Genomic DNA, 16,375 nt, shown 5'->3' with positions numbered 1-16,375 from the left:
ATTTGCCCAGCCGGACCACGGCAGACCACTTCCTCGCCACTTTGCGTTCCGCATTTCTGGGGTCTTTTATGTCCGTACAGCAAACCACCACAGAGCCACACCTCCAAGAATAGAGGTTGTAGATAGACTGATGGCAGTAAGGCAGCCACTTCCTCGCCACTTCACAATGCAGTAATCATCTCCTCCACTTTTAAAAGTGCCAAAGGCCTGTGTGGGAGTGATAGGCAAGAAATGTGTTCTTTTTCCAATAATTGCAAACCAGTGTCCATTCATTCCTTTACATTTTACAGACACTCATATCACTAATGTCTTATCTCAGCCGTACACAAAAATGCTGGAATGTTGCTCATTTCTAGTCTTCGGTACAAATAACGTCTGGTGACATTACAAATATTAGTACAACATTGCTAATCAAATAGGTTTGTTTGCTAATCAAGAAGATTTTAATTAGCAAACTCTGCTAATCAATTTTTGGAAACTTATTCATGCCTTGCAATGCATCAGTTTCTACCTCTATCGAGTGGGAGAAAGCAACACTTGAGAGATAGGAAAAATATCACACACTTTCATCCTGCTCGACAAATATTGTAGAAGATCGAATTTGACAATTTGCGTCACCAAAAACCATCAGGATGAAATGCATCCTTTCGTCCCCACTAGATAACCACAGTGATTCTATTTCTTTTTTCAAGAAAAATGCTGGAACACATAAATACAGAGAAAAGCAATTGGTCTCAAGAAAGGTTTGAGGGGCAGGGCTGGGGTGAGAACTCACACCCCACCCCTGAACCCACAAACAAAACACACGCCCATTTGAAATTCAAAATCGCGGCTGTGATAGATTTAACCTTAGGCCAGACCCCGCTGACAGACCACCCGACATTGAGCACTGTCCCACTCAGCAGCAGCCGGTCCCAATGTACAGGTGCAGTCGATCACCATGCACCCAACACAAGGGGAGGAGCAGGCACCTTTTAAGTCAGGCCAGTCAGGGAGCTAGCAAGAAGGAAGCAGAAGACCCGAGTACAGGATGAAGGTAGGCTCATTAACAAAAGATGAAACAGTACTGCAGGGGGAATCTCTGCTGTGTGGTAAACCGGGTGAAGCATGGAAAGTAAAAGGCAATAGAGGTAGTGGGCAACACAAGGGAACTTTGAAGGGCTTAGAGGCAGTAATATTGTTTAGGAAGAGGACAGGAATGGAAGAAACAGAGAAAGAAGCCATAGGTACCATCTGGAAAGTAAGAGAAAGACAGTCGATTAGAGAGCAAGATTACACCAGACAGTATTAGGAAGGCAACAGTAGGGGATAAAGCAATGGTAAAGGAGGTGACGGGAGAAAGATTTCTCTGCATGAGAAAATAGAAGACCATCAGGAGTAATTTGGACCAGGAAGACAAGGGGTACTGTCAGAGGAGTACAGAACAAGCTAAAAAGCTAGTGAGGGGGATAGAGCCAAACCAGCTGAAGGACTGAATCAGAAGAGCATGACCATCATGACACGTTTTCAGGGGACCACGTTTGTCCATGGGAGATTATAGAAGTGGGAGAAAGTTAGAAATTGGTCATTACATAAGGGGGTCAGAAGGACAATATATGGATAGCCTAGAGAAATGCATGCCCAGGAGAAAGTCATGGGAAGGAGTGGGAAGCTAAAGGTAGGGCCACACTTTTCCATCAAACCCACTAGGGCCAGCGTGACTTCCCAGCAAGAAGAACACTAACATCCAAGCTGGCAAAAAGCGCCAGTTCTGCCCCTTTGGGACAACCACTGGGAAAACATCTGGACTGACAGAGGTCTGGTCAGACCCCTAAGAGTTTGTCTAGAGCCGTTTGATGAATTTGGCTTCTGAAGTGGCTATTCAGCGCTCACTTCTACAAAAGGAACGTGAACCCAATCAAATATAAAATAGGCACACTTCGAGAAATACATCCTTCGCCTTTTGGTAACATGTACTGATGGAAGGCTATTCTCTCAAGAGGGGAAGGAGTGTGAAACAGTAGCAACCCCAACAGCATAGTACAACAGTACTAAACATAGGGAATTTCTAATCAAGAATATATAAATTCACCAGTTAGGCGAAGCTAAGCAATCTTAACTCGCGCCACCACCGTGCACTGCTAAGATAAAAGCCCAGTACATGAATCACAAATATCATTGGTGACATCACTGATGATGTTTTTTCAGTGAATTTCATGTTTACCAGTGCACCCTAATTTGCTACAACTTTCTAATATCATACCTACCCCATTATAGCAACATCTATGTCCAATTTAGAAAGTTTCACCTTGAAACTCTGCCATTCCCCACCTTCTAGCATCATTGTTAGCACTTCTATACACTTTTTGCAACTTTTTCCATTGTCTTTGTGTTCATCGATGTTCGCAAACGTCCGACTTCATTGCAGACTTTCCGGACAATGTTAAGTTACCTCGCGTGCGCGGCATAATGATGTAAATGTGCGTTTGTAAAATGGTGCATGTCACCACTAACCCACTTTATGTTTGCATACTGCTGCCACCAAATGTTTGCCATGCACAAAGAAACCTTTGACATTTACTACAAACATCCATTGTCAATGGTACTTGCCCTTTATGAAGTCTACTCGACTATGCAAGTGGGCGAGTATACTTTGTGAGCCCCGGATGAGTATCTGTAAAATGCAAAAGGTTAGCTGCATGAATGGACACCCATAAATACATAGAGATGATAAAAAGACACTGACACCAGTTTGGCCAGCTCTCTCCCGCAAGTGTTAAAATATAATGCAATCATAATCATGAGAAAATCGAGCTCTGGAAGCAAACTACAGTGTGTGGTATTGCAGTAATTCTGTAGATGTACAGACTGGATGGAACTATTGATCAGTACTTTGCGTATTCATTTTTAAGAGGAAAGAAGGTAAAACACTAAGCAAAGAAAACACTAAGCAGAGTAGATGGTGTAGCAGGCAGAGAACTTGGCAAACTAGGTGGAATATTGTAGTTTGTGGCCATCTCACTTTCAGGCTAGCTGGTTTAAAGCAACATGGTGAAATGATAGAATGTCAAACGGTATGGGATCAGCTCATGGATTGAACACCAGTTTCACAAATGTATTCAACCAGCAGGCCACAAAACTACGTTTGCTCATTTCATTCTGAACTCAAATTCAACTTCCCCTGTCGTGTCTTCAAATCTCTATATGATCTTACCCCGTCTTACCTTTCCTCCCTCCTCTCATTTTACTCTCCCTCTCGCTCACTCCGCTCTGCTGACCACTTCCTACTCTCTGTTCCACCTGCACCCTGTGCACCATCTCACTTCCGTTCCTTCAAGCTCCTTGCCCCACTCCACTGGAACTCTCTCCCTCTTCATATCCGCTCTAATACCTCATATTCATATTTCCGCACCTCCTTAAAATCCCACCTACTCCAACCTCCTACCTGACAGTTTCTCCTCTGTTTCTTTCATCGTTCTATTCTGCTTGTATTAATTCTAATATTCTTGGCAAATTGTTCTACATATTGTTCTCAGTTATTTGATTCATGAATTGTATTAACTTGCTTCTTATGTAATTCCTGTTGTTCTCATGTAAAGCTCTTTGGCATTAAGCGCTATATAAAATTCTATAAATACAAATACAAAAGCATCTGCCATGTGATCATGTACATTTTCAAAAATGTTCACTCGTCAATGTGATCCATCTTTCCCAACAAAATGAAATATAGTTGACACTATGCGATTTAGATACACTAGCCTAAAATTTACCGTAAAACATGGAGACAGTGGAGTGTTTTACAGTAGAAATACTGTAATTATGTATTTACATTTCTTTTAATGGAGTTGCATCACTGTCTTTTAAAAATGCATACTGGTTTTTGCCAGACAGGATATTGTTAGCTTAATAAAAGTGTCATCTTTAATACTTCTGTTTTTTTATTATTTGAAATAAAATCTTATCCAACACAGGCCTTTGACACTTAAGAGTGGAGGAGATGATTACTGCTGCGCAGTTTCTCCATTTGCCCCTTTCAACTTGCAGCGAACAGAGAAAGGAGGGTGGAGAGAGCCCTGAGGGCAAGAGGGGAATGCAGGCTGAGCTGTGCTTTCATTGAACAGGGTAACTTAAATAGCTAGCTCTGCTACGCAAGTGTCCATTAATTAGCAAACCTACATAATTGCATAGCAAGTTGCTATGCGACACTGCTTATTTTATGCCTTGTATATATTTTTTGCAACACATGCATGTGTGTCGTTATCAGCAGCGCATGCTGGGGATACAAGTCATTGTTCAATTCCCTATGGCATGAGGCTCGACCACGACCCCAGCCCACCAAACCACCCCCAGTATCCACTGCACCTACCCAGCATCCCAATGCAGTGTCCACTATACCCTCATAATGTAACCAATGGGCAGTGCTCATGGCTTGCATGGCCAGTCTCCACATTCCATGGGGCATGGGCTTTGGCCATGCCGCATACCCCAATAGGCAAATCAGAGTAGGCATTTGTCCTTGCTGAGGGCCAGGCCGACTGCAGAAAAATGATCTCTCAATTTTTTGTACTTGCGTTTCGACACTTTCAAAAAAGTAAAACAGGACAGATGTGCAAAAGCATCCTTTCAGGTCCTTTATCCTCGCGTAAGTTTGCTGCAATCCCGTCCAGCACCCAGGGCTGCAGCCACAAGCGGAATTTTGTTTCCCATTTAAACCTAGAGCTTCGGCCATGCTGCATGCCCCAATAAGTAAATCAGAGTAGACATTCGTCCTTGCCGAGGGCCATGCCCATTGTCCATGCACAAAACGTTTATCACAATTGGTTCTGCTTACATTTGGACACTGGAAAAATAAAACACAAAACAGATCTGCAAAAGCATGCTTTCAGGTCCTTGTTGATGCTCCTCGCACGGGTTTGTTTTAATTGAGTACAGCACTTCAGGCTGTAGCCGCAAGCAGAATACTTTTTTTCCCATTCAATCCTAGGCTTGGGGCATGCTAAATGCCAGAATAATCAAATCAAAGTACACGATTATCAAGTAATTTTAGAGCGGTAGAATGGGTAGATCACTTCACTTCATCTAGTACTTTAAACAGATTACGGAGCTGCTGGGAATGGGGTTCTTTTGTGAAAGTGCACTTCCTTCTTCAAGTGTTAGATTTCGAATAGGAGAGTGAGCCCTGTTCACCTGAGCGCTGGGTTATTCAATAGGTAACTGTTGTCATAATAAAGCAGTCTTCAAAACCATTTTTGGTGCTATAGTTGTTAGAACTCAGCCGACACGTGTTTCGACACTCTAGGGTCTTTTTCAAGACCCTAGAGTGTCGGTGTACGGATTGTGGGCCAGTCATTGCTGCGAGATTGTGGAAATGAGTCCGGCATGCAATCCCAATATGTTGTCCCACTATGGTCACAAATAAGGGTGGGTTATGATTTCAAGGGGTGGCCTGGTGACCACATGGGCACGTGGTTCCGCGTGCTTGGTAATTATCTGCGGTTTAGCATTGTCTCAGAGTCTATCCCGCGATAGTCACTGCAATCTGTTGATGCAATCCTGTGCAGCACTTCGGGCTGTAGCCACAGACAGGATTTTAGCCATGGGCAAAATTTATTTTCCCATTCAAACCTATCCCAATTTTCAAAACCTTTACCAGATAGCCAGTCCCTAGTGGCCATGCCCATTTTAACCCCATTGCCAGTCCCTCGTTGTCATGGCCAGTAGCCAGATTGTCTGAGTCATGGCTCAGACAATCTGGCCACTGCCCATGGCCACAGGCTTTACCTGAGCCACCAAAGGTATATCACTATTTTCTGTACCTACATTATGACTTAAAAAAAAGATTCACTGACACATTTGCAGAAACATGCTCTCAGGTCCTTGCCAATACTCCTTCCACAACTTTGCTGCAAATCCGTCCATGTTTTATTTTTTGTAAAGTGTCAAAATGTACGTACATAAAATAGTCCTATAACTTTGCTCCAACTTCACAAAATCCAATCAGACTTTCCACAAACATTCAAAGTAGGATCTATAATCTTCCTAAAATCTGTTGTGCAAATTCTTCAAACCTCAACAAAGTTATAACCCATCCAAAAATGTTCAACACACCCCTCTAATGTTGCCCCCTCTACTCAAAATCCGACCAAAATGTGCAAAAACGTTCAAATCTGGGACTTAAATCTTTTTGCAAACATCTGTGCAGATTTGTGAAATGGCACGAAATTTATAAGCCTTTCAAATATTTTGGGACCCCCCCTCTATTTTTGTACCCTCTTGGCAAAACAGCACCAAACTTTGTGGAACCGTTCAAGGTCACGTCTAGAATATTATCACACAGTTTCATTGAGTGGCACCAAAGTAATATGCCATCCAAAAAGTTATTTTCAGCAATCCTGTAATGCAAAAATAGGTATGTATTCCCCCGAACATCTGAAATGTTCACGACCATTACAGGGCTGTCCACGAACTGTTTGCTGACATGTGAGATGAAAAATTGCCTGTTTTTTGGCATTTTATGGCCATATCCCATCCCAACCTTATCACCCCTCACTTCCCCAGAGATTGTTTAATTTGTTTGACAAGTGCAATGTTGTGCTTTTTAATAGGTTTTACCGTGATGTGGCACAGCGTTTCCAAAAAATATGACGCACCTCACTCTTTTCACCATTCAATCAGCAGACCGATAAAAAAAAAAACACTATTGGACAGATTTACACAGAATTTACAAAAGTACGCTTTCGGGACCAAGCAGTCCTCAAACACACAATTTGTACACATGAAAATCAACTCTAATGTTATTGTCATTTTTTCGTGCTGTTTCTTCCTTCCTTACTTTAGTTTCCATGTATGTGGCTCTAATTTGTATGCATTCTGGGTTTCTATATGTATTCTTTGTACTAACAGAAGTATGTTGTAAGTTTGACATTGTTAGCTATTTATTCAAAGGCAAAACTTTGATAAAATAGCATTTATTATTTTACTGTCAGAAATTAACAGATCGGTCCTTTTACCGAAACTTAGGTGAGGTATTACATCTCTTCCACATAAATTATAAAGAGAGATGAGATTTCCATGGCACTAAATAGTATTCAATCACATATATTTTTATTCAATCAAAAACAGTCTAAAAAGGATTTATTTTAAAAACAACAACAAATGTGTTTGTGTGATGTTAGTAGGTGACAGAACCACATTATTTTTTCAACAATTGTTTTTTCTAGTTTATATGTTATTATAATATAAACAATTTTTTTAAGATACGTCTACATATATACATATGTTTCGGCCTTTATCAAAAACACTTTAGAAACCATCTCTGGCGTCCAAGATTGAAATTTTGGCCATCATCAGGACAGGAATAGGTTTAGTTTTCAGCTGTCATCTCACAAAAACTATGATATCGGAATCAAGTGATCGGATTTTGGAACTTCAATTATTTTTCTTTTTGACAAACTTTACTTCTCGTCTTCTCTTGAAGACACTTCTAGTTCTCCAGATAACAAATTTTGGATTTTACTCAATTTTCCAATCTGTCTTCTTTGGTTGAACTAGTTGTGCATGTCTTCCTAATTGGTGATTGGTGGAGGATATATGTGTGAATGGTTTAAAGCAGGCAATGAGGGAGTGTTACAAACATAACAGTAAAAAGAGTAGAATGGCTGTTTTGTGTGATGGTGTGCATGTGCAATTCGGGTTTTCTAATAAGGCATGGGCTAGACAGAGGAATGCAGAGACTGGATAGTTATAAACAAGCAATGAATTATGGTCTTTATTGTATACTAGAGAGAAGAATTTCAGACAGAAATCTGTTTGTGCTTTTTCTTTTTCTCTAGTATACAATTGTCCATTATTTCCATTAGCACAGTAGAAAATGCTAATGGGAATGTTGGAGAATCTCAATGAATCTGACTACTTTTCTGAAAAATGTAAATTAGATGGAATCTATAAGCTTATTATTTTGTTCTATTTTTTTAACTGTGAAAGGTGGTTCCTAAATGAACTTTTTAAAATGTTTTTTTTAAATATTTTATTTGCAGGAGAGGCCAGAAAGTAAGTTGGGGAGGGAAGGGGCAACAACCACACATATGGAGGGGCAGGTGGACAGGGGAAGATGTTGCACATCTGTTAAATCTAAGGTAGAGGGCAGTGTTTCTCATGCTCTTTGATTACAGCTTTAAAAGCACCTTGAAATGTTCCTCTTTGCAGAGTGGTGTGTTGCAGTATATACAGAGTACTGTTTTCGAAAGATATGGATCAACAGCCTCTTTTATTGCTTACAAGGTAGCTGGTGGGGTTTTGTGTCCTACAGAAGTAGGCTGTGTAAGTATTGGTTGAGGAAGACAGCCTACTACTTCCTAAGAAAGGAACAACTTATCTGAGAGCATTGCAGTGGTTGGATTTGGTGTGGCGCCGCATGGAGCTGGTCCCATAGCAGTACTGCCCAGGTTGTCCGTGACTGAGCACTGTGTGCATTTCACTTTGGAAGCTCTAGCTTTAGGTACAATCTAAACAGTGGTAAAGAACTGCCACACATGATTTTCTGTGGGTGCTAGAGGTAGGCAACTTCTTCTACTTCATCTTTCTGGTCTTTTGAAGTATTGCACTTCTTTTGTTACGTAGGTCCTCCATCTGGTGCTGGTGGATGTGACTCATGGGGAGGAGCGATGGCAATAGCTGATGCAATTTTTTAGATAAATAGCAGTTTTCCTAATATTCTTCGAAGTTCGTGCTGTGTGCTAGATTGTTAATGTGTAATGAGTAAGAATAGGTGCAGGAACTGTGCAAGTGTAAATGCTGAGTTTCAAATGTCCTAGATCAGCTGAAAAGGCAGTTCCAAACTGTTCATGAAGCACATACCCGTTTGCGAAGTGCAGACACATTGGCGGCCAGTCATCATGCCTCACGCAAGAGCTTGGTCACGTGACACTGTCCAAAACGTCTCTGATGACGTCAGACGTTCGCCAACATCGACAAACACACTGGAAAAAGTGTATAGCAGTGCTACAAATGATGCTAGAAGGTGGGGAAGGGCGGAGTTATAAGGTGAAACTTTCTAAGTTGGAGAAAAATGTTGCTATATTGGGGTAAGTATGATATTCGGAAGTTGTAGCAAATTAGGGTGCACTGGTAAAAACCCATGAAATTCACTAAAAAAAAGTTATGGCTAAGTTGCACTAAAAAAAAGCTATGAAATTCAATTAAACGTTTGTTAAAGGGACGGTATGGTTACAAGTAAAATCGAAGAAAAAAAAAAGAAATTTGCCAGTTATTGTAAGCTAAGCAAACATAACTCGTGCCACCACCATGTACTGCTAGGACAAACACCCAGTACATGAAAGATGACATCACAAATGTCATTGATGACATCACATATTAAAATCATTTTCATGAACAGTCCCTACAAGGGGTAGTGTTTATAATGTTGGTAACAAGATGTCAGGGGTGATCGGGAGATCTATCATCAACTACTTAATGTATTAAAGAATGCTCTCCTCTAAAGAAAACATTATATTTGAGTTTGATGTTAATACAGTAACCTAATAATTCATACACATAGGCAATGGCTGCAGCATGTACCAAAAAAGTACAATATTTTAATCTGTAATTTCCGATAGTAAAATAATAAATGCTACCTTATCAAAGGTTTGTGTGATGTTAAACATGGAATAAATGGCTAACAATTTCAAATTTACGACACACTTGTGTTAGTACAAAAAAATCCCAGAATGCATACAATTTAAAGCCTCATTCAGGGACACTAAAGTAAGAAAGAAAGAAACAACAGCACCAAAAAATGATATTACAGTTGATTATCATGTGCACAAATTGTGTGTTTGAGGCCTGCTTATTGCCTCATGTATGTGCACTATGAGGTCAAATAAAACTTTATGGAAAGTACTTTAATAAGTGTGAGGGAAGCATGGTATCACAACTACACACACAACTAGACACTGACACAAGAGCTGCAAGTTTCAAAACCTATATTGAGGCGTTTTAACTAAGATGGGAGTATTCTCGACCATCAAACAAAAAGAAAACACAGTCTTGTCCAAAATAAAAATGGCCTATACCAATAAACCTAATGCCTGCCCTCTTTCTAATCCAATAAATGTGTAAAGGGAATGTGTAATGCAAAAAAAGAAAATCAGTGTTCAAAAGAAGTCAGTATGGCTGAGTAAACTCCCTTCCCCATGTTTTGTAGCATGGGGTAAAATGGCACACTTGGAGCTTGCGACACACTCTGGCTTCAGACACAAGGATGCAGTTTGTTTCGTGGACCAGGGCCCACTTGGCCTTCCACAAAAAGTCACTAGTTTCAACAAAAGTTGGTTTACTTCTGGTCACCACAATTCAGTGCAGGTTCCCCTCTGTCAGGCTCAAACTTTTCAATCACAATATGTGGTGGTTCCCTTCCCCAAGCTTCAATCACACCTTCAAAGGCTTCCCTTCGTTGGGCTCGAGCCTCCTTTCACTTTCCTTCCGCTGTCGAAGACGTTAGAAACTGCAAGGCTTTTGCTCTTACCTAGGCATGACCCCTTCGCCCTGCTTTCCTTAAATGTCACTTTTTCTCCCCTACACCAAGGCCTCTTTGTAAATGTAGTTTCGATCACAGTAATTATTTCAAAGTTCAAAGATATCTCTCACATCCAGGTTTCCCTATGCCAGGATCAAATCTAACAATTTAAATCTTCCATTTTAGTTTCCTTCGCTTCCTGCCGCTTCTACGGCATCAGACATTTCACAGAGACTTTCGATTGGGCAGTCTTCTTTCGCTGCACAACTCTGTTACTTTGTATTTTTTATTTACAGTTCTTTACAATGCATTGCTTTCTCTCGCGTCTTATTGCCACACGTGCAACCTTAATTCGTCGGACACTGTTGCCATCAAGTTTCATTTAACACAGACTGGACTTTATTAGCTTTCATCAACTCACCGGCTGTGTTAATTAATTTTTGTCTTTCGCGGCTTTGATCTTGAAGTCGAGGCTGATACCACAACTGCCGCTGCACCTCCCCAACTCTGTTGTTCTCCCAGGAGCGTGGCTGGTACCCTTGAAACACAAAAGAGGCTTGTCTCTTCTCTCTGGCTCGGCTTAGTTGCGCAACCTTCAAGGCCCTTCGGGAGAAACGATCTTTCGCCGGGGTGTCCAAGGTTTTTCCGTACCTCTCATCCGTACCTCGGACCGTTGCTCTGCTCTGCCTGGTTCGCTCTTGCCCTGGAAGAACTGCTCCTCCTCGTGCATTGCCTTGCCCAGTGTGTGTCTCAGTGTTCCACCTTTTAACCATGTGGGGAGAGCTAATAAGTACCAGGTGTTTGGAATTAAGATAAAGTGCCTGACCCTGCCTGATCTTATTAGTGGGACATGTCCAATGTATTGCATGGGGGGTACTCCTTTTAGCCTCAGATCGCCTCGGCTCAATGTTTGTAGGAAAGGGGGGATATAGGAAGTTGGAATATCCTATAAAATAGAATGGGACAGGGGTATTTAAAAAAGGGGGATACCTTGTCTCGCCATTGGGCGTTCCTCCCCACTCCACGCACGAGGACCCCTCACCCAGGTGATCCTCCCGCACTTGTCCACCCCCAGACTCTGGATCCAAAGGCGACGGCTGTGCCCTGTCCACCTGAGTAAGGGACCCCCGGGGTTTAGGCAGGGAAACATCCTCTGGATTTTCATAGAATATATAAGGTATATATATTGTACCGTTTCAATTTTTAAAATTCTCCTTGTCAGTAAAAATATTAACTAGCCTAGACATGTCGGTGAACAAAAACAAGTGGCCCAGATTGTGAGGTTATCAGTGATGTCATCAATGACATTTGTGAGGTCATCTTTCATGTACTGGGTATTTGTTTTAGCAGTGCACAGTGGTGGCACAAGTTATGGTTGCTTAGCTTACCATAACTGGCGAAATCCTAGTGTTTTTCGGTTTTACTTGTAACCATAATGCCCCCTTAAACCTTTTTCATTGAACTTCATAGCTAGTGCAACTTAACCAGAACGTCCCCTTAACAGAGTTTATTCAGTGAATATATATATATATATATATATATCATCCAACAATTGGTGCAAAGGCACCCTGCTGGCGCACTCCTTCGGCTTGTAACAATTTAGTGGCAGACAAAAGTCTCAAATACACCATCCAAGACAAAGTCCTTTAATAATTAATCCCCATGCCCAGGGTAATAAAAGCAGCAACAAAATATATATATGCATAGACATATGCAAAACACGTGCAATACCAAACTTTAAACATTCACATAAATAAAGCACTTTGTACAGGATTAATATGTGGATCTCTGTGGCACCACGTAGAGGTATGCCCCTATGCCCATTACCACACCTCCAAGTGGTGTGACAGAGATCAACATATTAATTATATATATATATACACACACCAACAAAAAACATTGTTAAAAAGGTACGTTATGGTTAAGTTGCACTAGTCAAAACCTTTGAAATTCAATGGAAAAACGGTGTTACAGGGACGTTATGGTTACTGGTAAAACCGCAAAACACCATAAATTCACGAGTTACGGAAAGATAAGCAACCATAACTTGCGCTACCACTATGCGCTGCAAGGACTAACACCCATGACAAAGACACCATCACAAATGTCATTGATGACATGACTGATGACATCACATGTTTGCCTGCCTTTTTTCTGTGCAGTTACATATGTACAGCAAATGCTTTTCTTCACTGACAGTCAGGAACTGACAATAGAAAAGGTAGTATATTTTCATGACCCTTACCCTACTCATATGTTCTTACACCACTTTCCTTAGGGTCCAGTTACAGCATATGTCACATTCACATGGGGGAAGATGGAGGCCCAAAGCACAGCAATCATTTCTGTCAATGAAGGCCATCAGTTAGGTTATGAACACTGTGTGGTAGAGCTGCTGTTTTCCTACTTACTTTACTTTCCCTGTATATGCTTATATTTGTATGCATTGTCGTCTCCTTATGGTTTGTGTATAGAAGTAGAATTTCATAGTGAGAGGGACATTCGCGGCTGATTATTATATGTTTTACGGTACACAAAACTCTGAACCGAAACATTCATCATTGGACTATGCAGCATGCGCCAAATTTCCATTATTCCACTGCTTTGTTGCATGCTGCAGATAATGGCTACATTTCTACATAAAAGCGTTCACGTACTGGAAAGAGCTCTGTGCTGCTATGGTGTTTATAGCAATGTATTGGTTACTGAACTATTTGTGTCATGACAGTTCTTCAGATGATCTCCATTAGGTTTCTGCCAACATTACAATGACATTCCCTTGTCGAGGTGTTTCATGTAAACTATATGCTCATGTGATGCCATCAGTCATGTCAAAAAATAACATTTGTGATGGCATCTTTGATGTCATGGGTGTTAGTCCTTGCAGCGCACAGTGGTAGCGCGAGTTATGGTTGCTTATCTTGACATAACTCGCACATTTTTGGGGTTTTGCAGTTTTACTGGTAACCATAACATCCCTGTAACAACGTTTTTCCATTGAATTTTAACCATAACGTTGCTGTATGTGGGGGGGCGTGGCTTGGTAGCCATGGAATAGGCTGGAAACCCTGTGAGCTCCGTGATCCGACCAAGAAACGCATATTTTTTTGATTTGCGGTCGCCCAAAAAGTATGCGTAGGCGTGGGAAGGCACAGAGCAGAGAATGAGCAGGCTGACTGCAAATTTACAGCGGAGGAACAGTCGTATTGTTACTTTGTACTGAGAGGCCGATCGCGGAAGAGACATCAAAATGGCAGCGGACGAGAACAAAGATCCCGAGGAGCGCACCCCTGAGACGGAGGAGCTGTCTCCGTTCGACAACAGCTGAGGAGGATCACTAGGGATACGAAATAAGCATCACATTGCCCAGTCCGGGTGGCCGCAGTGAAAGGAAAGCAAGGGGAGAGACGCTGGTGGAGTGCCCGGAGCGGAGCGTGGACGATCGAAGGAACCAGCAGATACTATCGGCCCTTTGAGGATAGCAAGAATCCACTCTTGCTGGACTGAAGACCACGGGTAAAGGGGACTCATAGACACAGCACTATGTCTAATAAACCCCCAAGACTGAAGAGTAAGCAACCCACATTAGAGGAATACACCAAGACAAAGCCCAAGTTGGGAGCAGTGCCACCATGGGCGCGAATCAGGAGGTCCTTGAGGCGATCACCGATCTGAAGGCGGCTTGGGAGACCAAGCTCTAACTGGCGGGGACAGAACTAAAAACAGCGCTGGAGCTCCAGGTTGGGGCAGTGCAAGAGGATGTGAACCTGCTACGGCAAGACATTAGGTCTCTGGCGGAGCGCACAGAGAACCTCGAGAAGGAGATGGGCCCTAACACGGCGGACTGTGCTTCCCATCGATCGAAGCTTCACGCCCTGGTACGAGTGGGTAATCTGGAGAGCAGAGCAGAGGAGGCGGAAGGACGAGCCCGGAGAAATAATATCCGTATTGTTGGACTACCAGAACGAGCATAAGGCCATAACCCCACGGAATTCGTTGAAAAAATGTTGCTACAAGGAATCACTGGAGGAGTGCTGTCTCAGGGGTTCGCGGTGGAAAGGGCGCATAGGGCCCTAACGAGGAGACCACCGCCAGGAGGCCCACCAAGGCCGGTGATCGCCAAGATACTTAACTACAGGGATCGAGAAAGGATCCTGGAACACTTCCTTAAAGGTGGGACAATACAAAGAGGGTCGGCAAACATAACGGCTTACCCGGACTACACCCCGTCGGTGCAGCGGAGCAGAATGAATTTTGGGGCAGTCAAGAGGAGATTGCGAGAAGCGGGTCATAAGTACATGCTACTTTACCCGGCTAAACTGATGGTTTTTCACAAGCACAGAACTTTGTTTTTGAAACTCCGGAAGAAGCAATGGGATGGCTCGACACGCAGGGATGCCCCCAGGAGTCGGACGTTCGGACAGGAGAAGGATGTGATGCGGATAAGTAATGAACGAGAGGGGCACCGGAGGGTGTCAGAAATTAAGACTATGGGACTGGAATATAGTCATTGAAGTAGCTTGTTGAAGGGTGTGATCAGGCTGGAAGAAACACATGATCCGCTAATATTGCGATCAAGACTTGGACTAGGAGCCTTGCAGGACCAACCTTTACATCCCCCATTTAGAGTTTAGTTAGGTCGCCGATAGTGCGGTGACGCCCTGCTGGGGTCTTGTCCGGGGTATCAGGGTAGGCCCAAACGCGGGGGAGCCTGAGATCCAGGGATGGAGCTGGGCAGCTGTTGGGGTAGGGTGGGCAGGAGGGAGGGAAGGGGTTGTGTGCTGTGGTTTATTATAGTTGGGGAAGAGTTATGGGGTGAGCCTACACCTCTCAGAAAACAAGATGAACCATGGGAGACCTTAAGATAGTCACTTGGAACGTTAGGGGGCTCAATAGTCATCTCTGAAGCAGAGCAAGGTAATGATGTACCTACGCAGACAGAAAGTGGATATAGCCCTGTTACAAGAAACTCATTTAACGAAAGACAGACTAGAAGTGGTACGGAAGAAATGGAGAGGGACAGTGGTGGGGGCAACATACTCTGCCTATGCAAGAGGGGTAATCACATGGGTGGCCCCACATGTTCCGTTTCTGTTGCTGAGCTCGCAGGTAGAGGCGGATGGCAGGATGGTGATCATGAGAGGGATGGTGGAAAATAGAGAGATCAGCATCGTAACTACTTATGCCCCGAACCAAGATACAGCTGCGTATTTTAGGACCCTGTATAGTACACTCAGTGGCAGCGTGGGGGGAGCTACATTGTGGGGGGAGACTTCAATTGTGTGTTGAACCCCACCATAGATAGATCAGACAATAAAATAGTTAGAGCCACCCCGGCTGCAAAGGCACTACATGCACTATTGGCGGATTTTGGGCTGACAGATGCATGAAGAACACGTCACCCACAGGATAGACAATATTCACATTATGCAGCCCCACAGGGCCTATATACAAGACTGGACTATGTATTTGTCACGCAGGAGTTACTGACCGAAATACCGCAGGCGGAGTACAAAGCTAGAGTCCTCTCAGACCACTCGCCACTGCTGCTAACATGGCAATACCGACGCCCTAGGGGAAGGATACCCACATGGCGATTGCGTGCAGAAGCGCTTAAAAATAGCGTATTCAGGGAGGATATGCGAGAGGAAATAATAAGTTATTTTGAGATAAATACTGGCAGTGTCAAGACAGCGGGCACACTCTGGGAAGCCTTTAAAGTGGTAGTAAGAGGAATTGCTATAGCCAAGTCTAAAGGACACTGCAGGATGGGATTCTGACCGAATTACAGGACTCTGAAAAGGAATTGGAGAGGGTATTGGAACGGGGCAGTAACACTAAGGCAGATACAGAAATGGCACTGGGCCTGCAGCAGAAATGTGC

General features: G+C 42.9%; 1 protein-coding gene across 2 annotated transcripts in view; it reads right to left on the bottom strand.

The window, feature by feature from the left end:
• GGT7 (gamma-glutamyltransferase 7) overlaps positions 1 to 16,375 on the bottom strand; it is a 1,549,331-nt gene that overhangs the window by 1,006,609 nt on the left and 526,347 nt on the right. The window lies entirely within an intron of this gene.

Source organism: Ambystoma mexicanum, chromosome 3p (genome assembly GCF_040938575.1).
Source record: "Ambystoma mexicanum isolate Mex_15411 chromosome 3p, UKY_AmexF1_1, whole genome shotgun sequence".
NCBI classification, from domain to species: domain Eukaryota; kingdom Metazoa; phylum Chordata; class Amphibia; order Caudata; family Ambystomatidae; genus Ambystoma; species Ambystoma mexicanum.
This window is presented reverse-complemented; position numbering and strand designations above follow the sequence as displayed.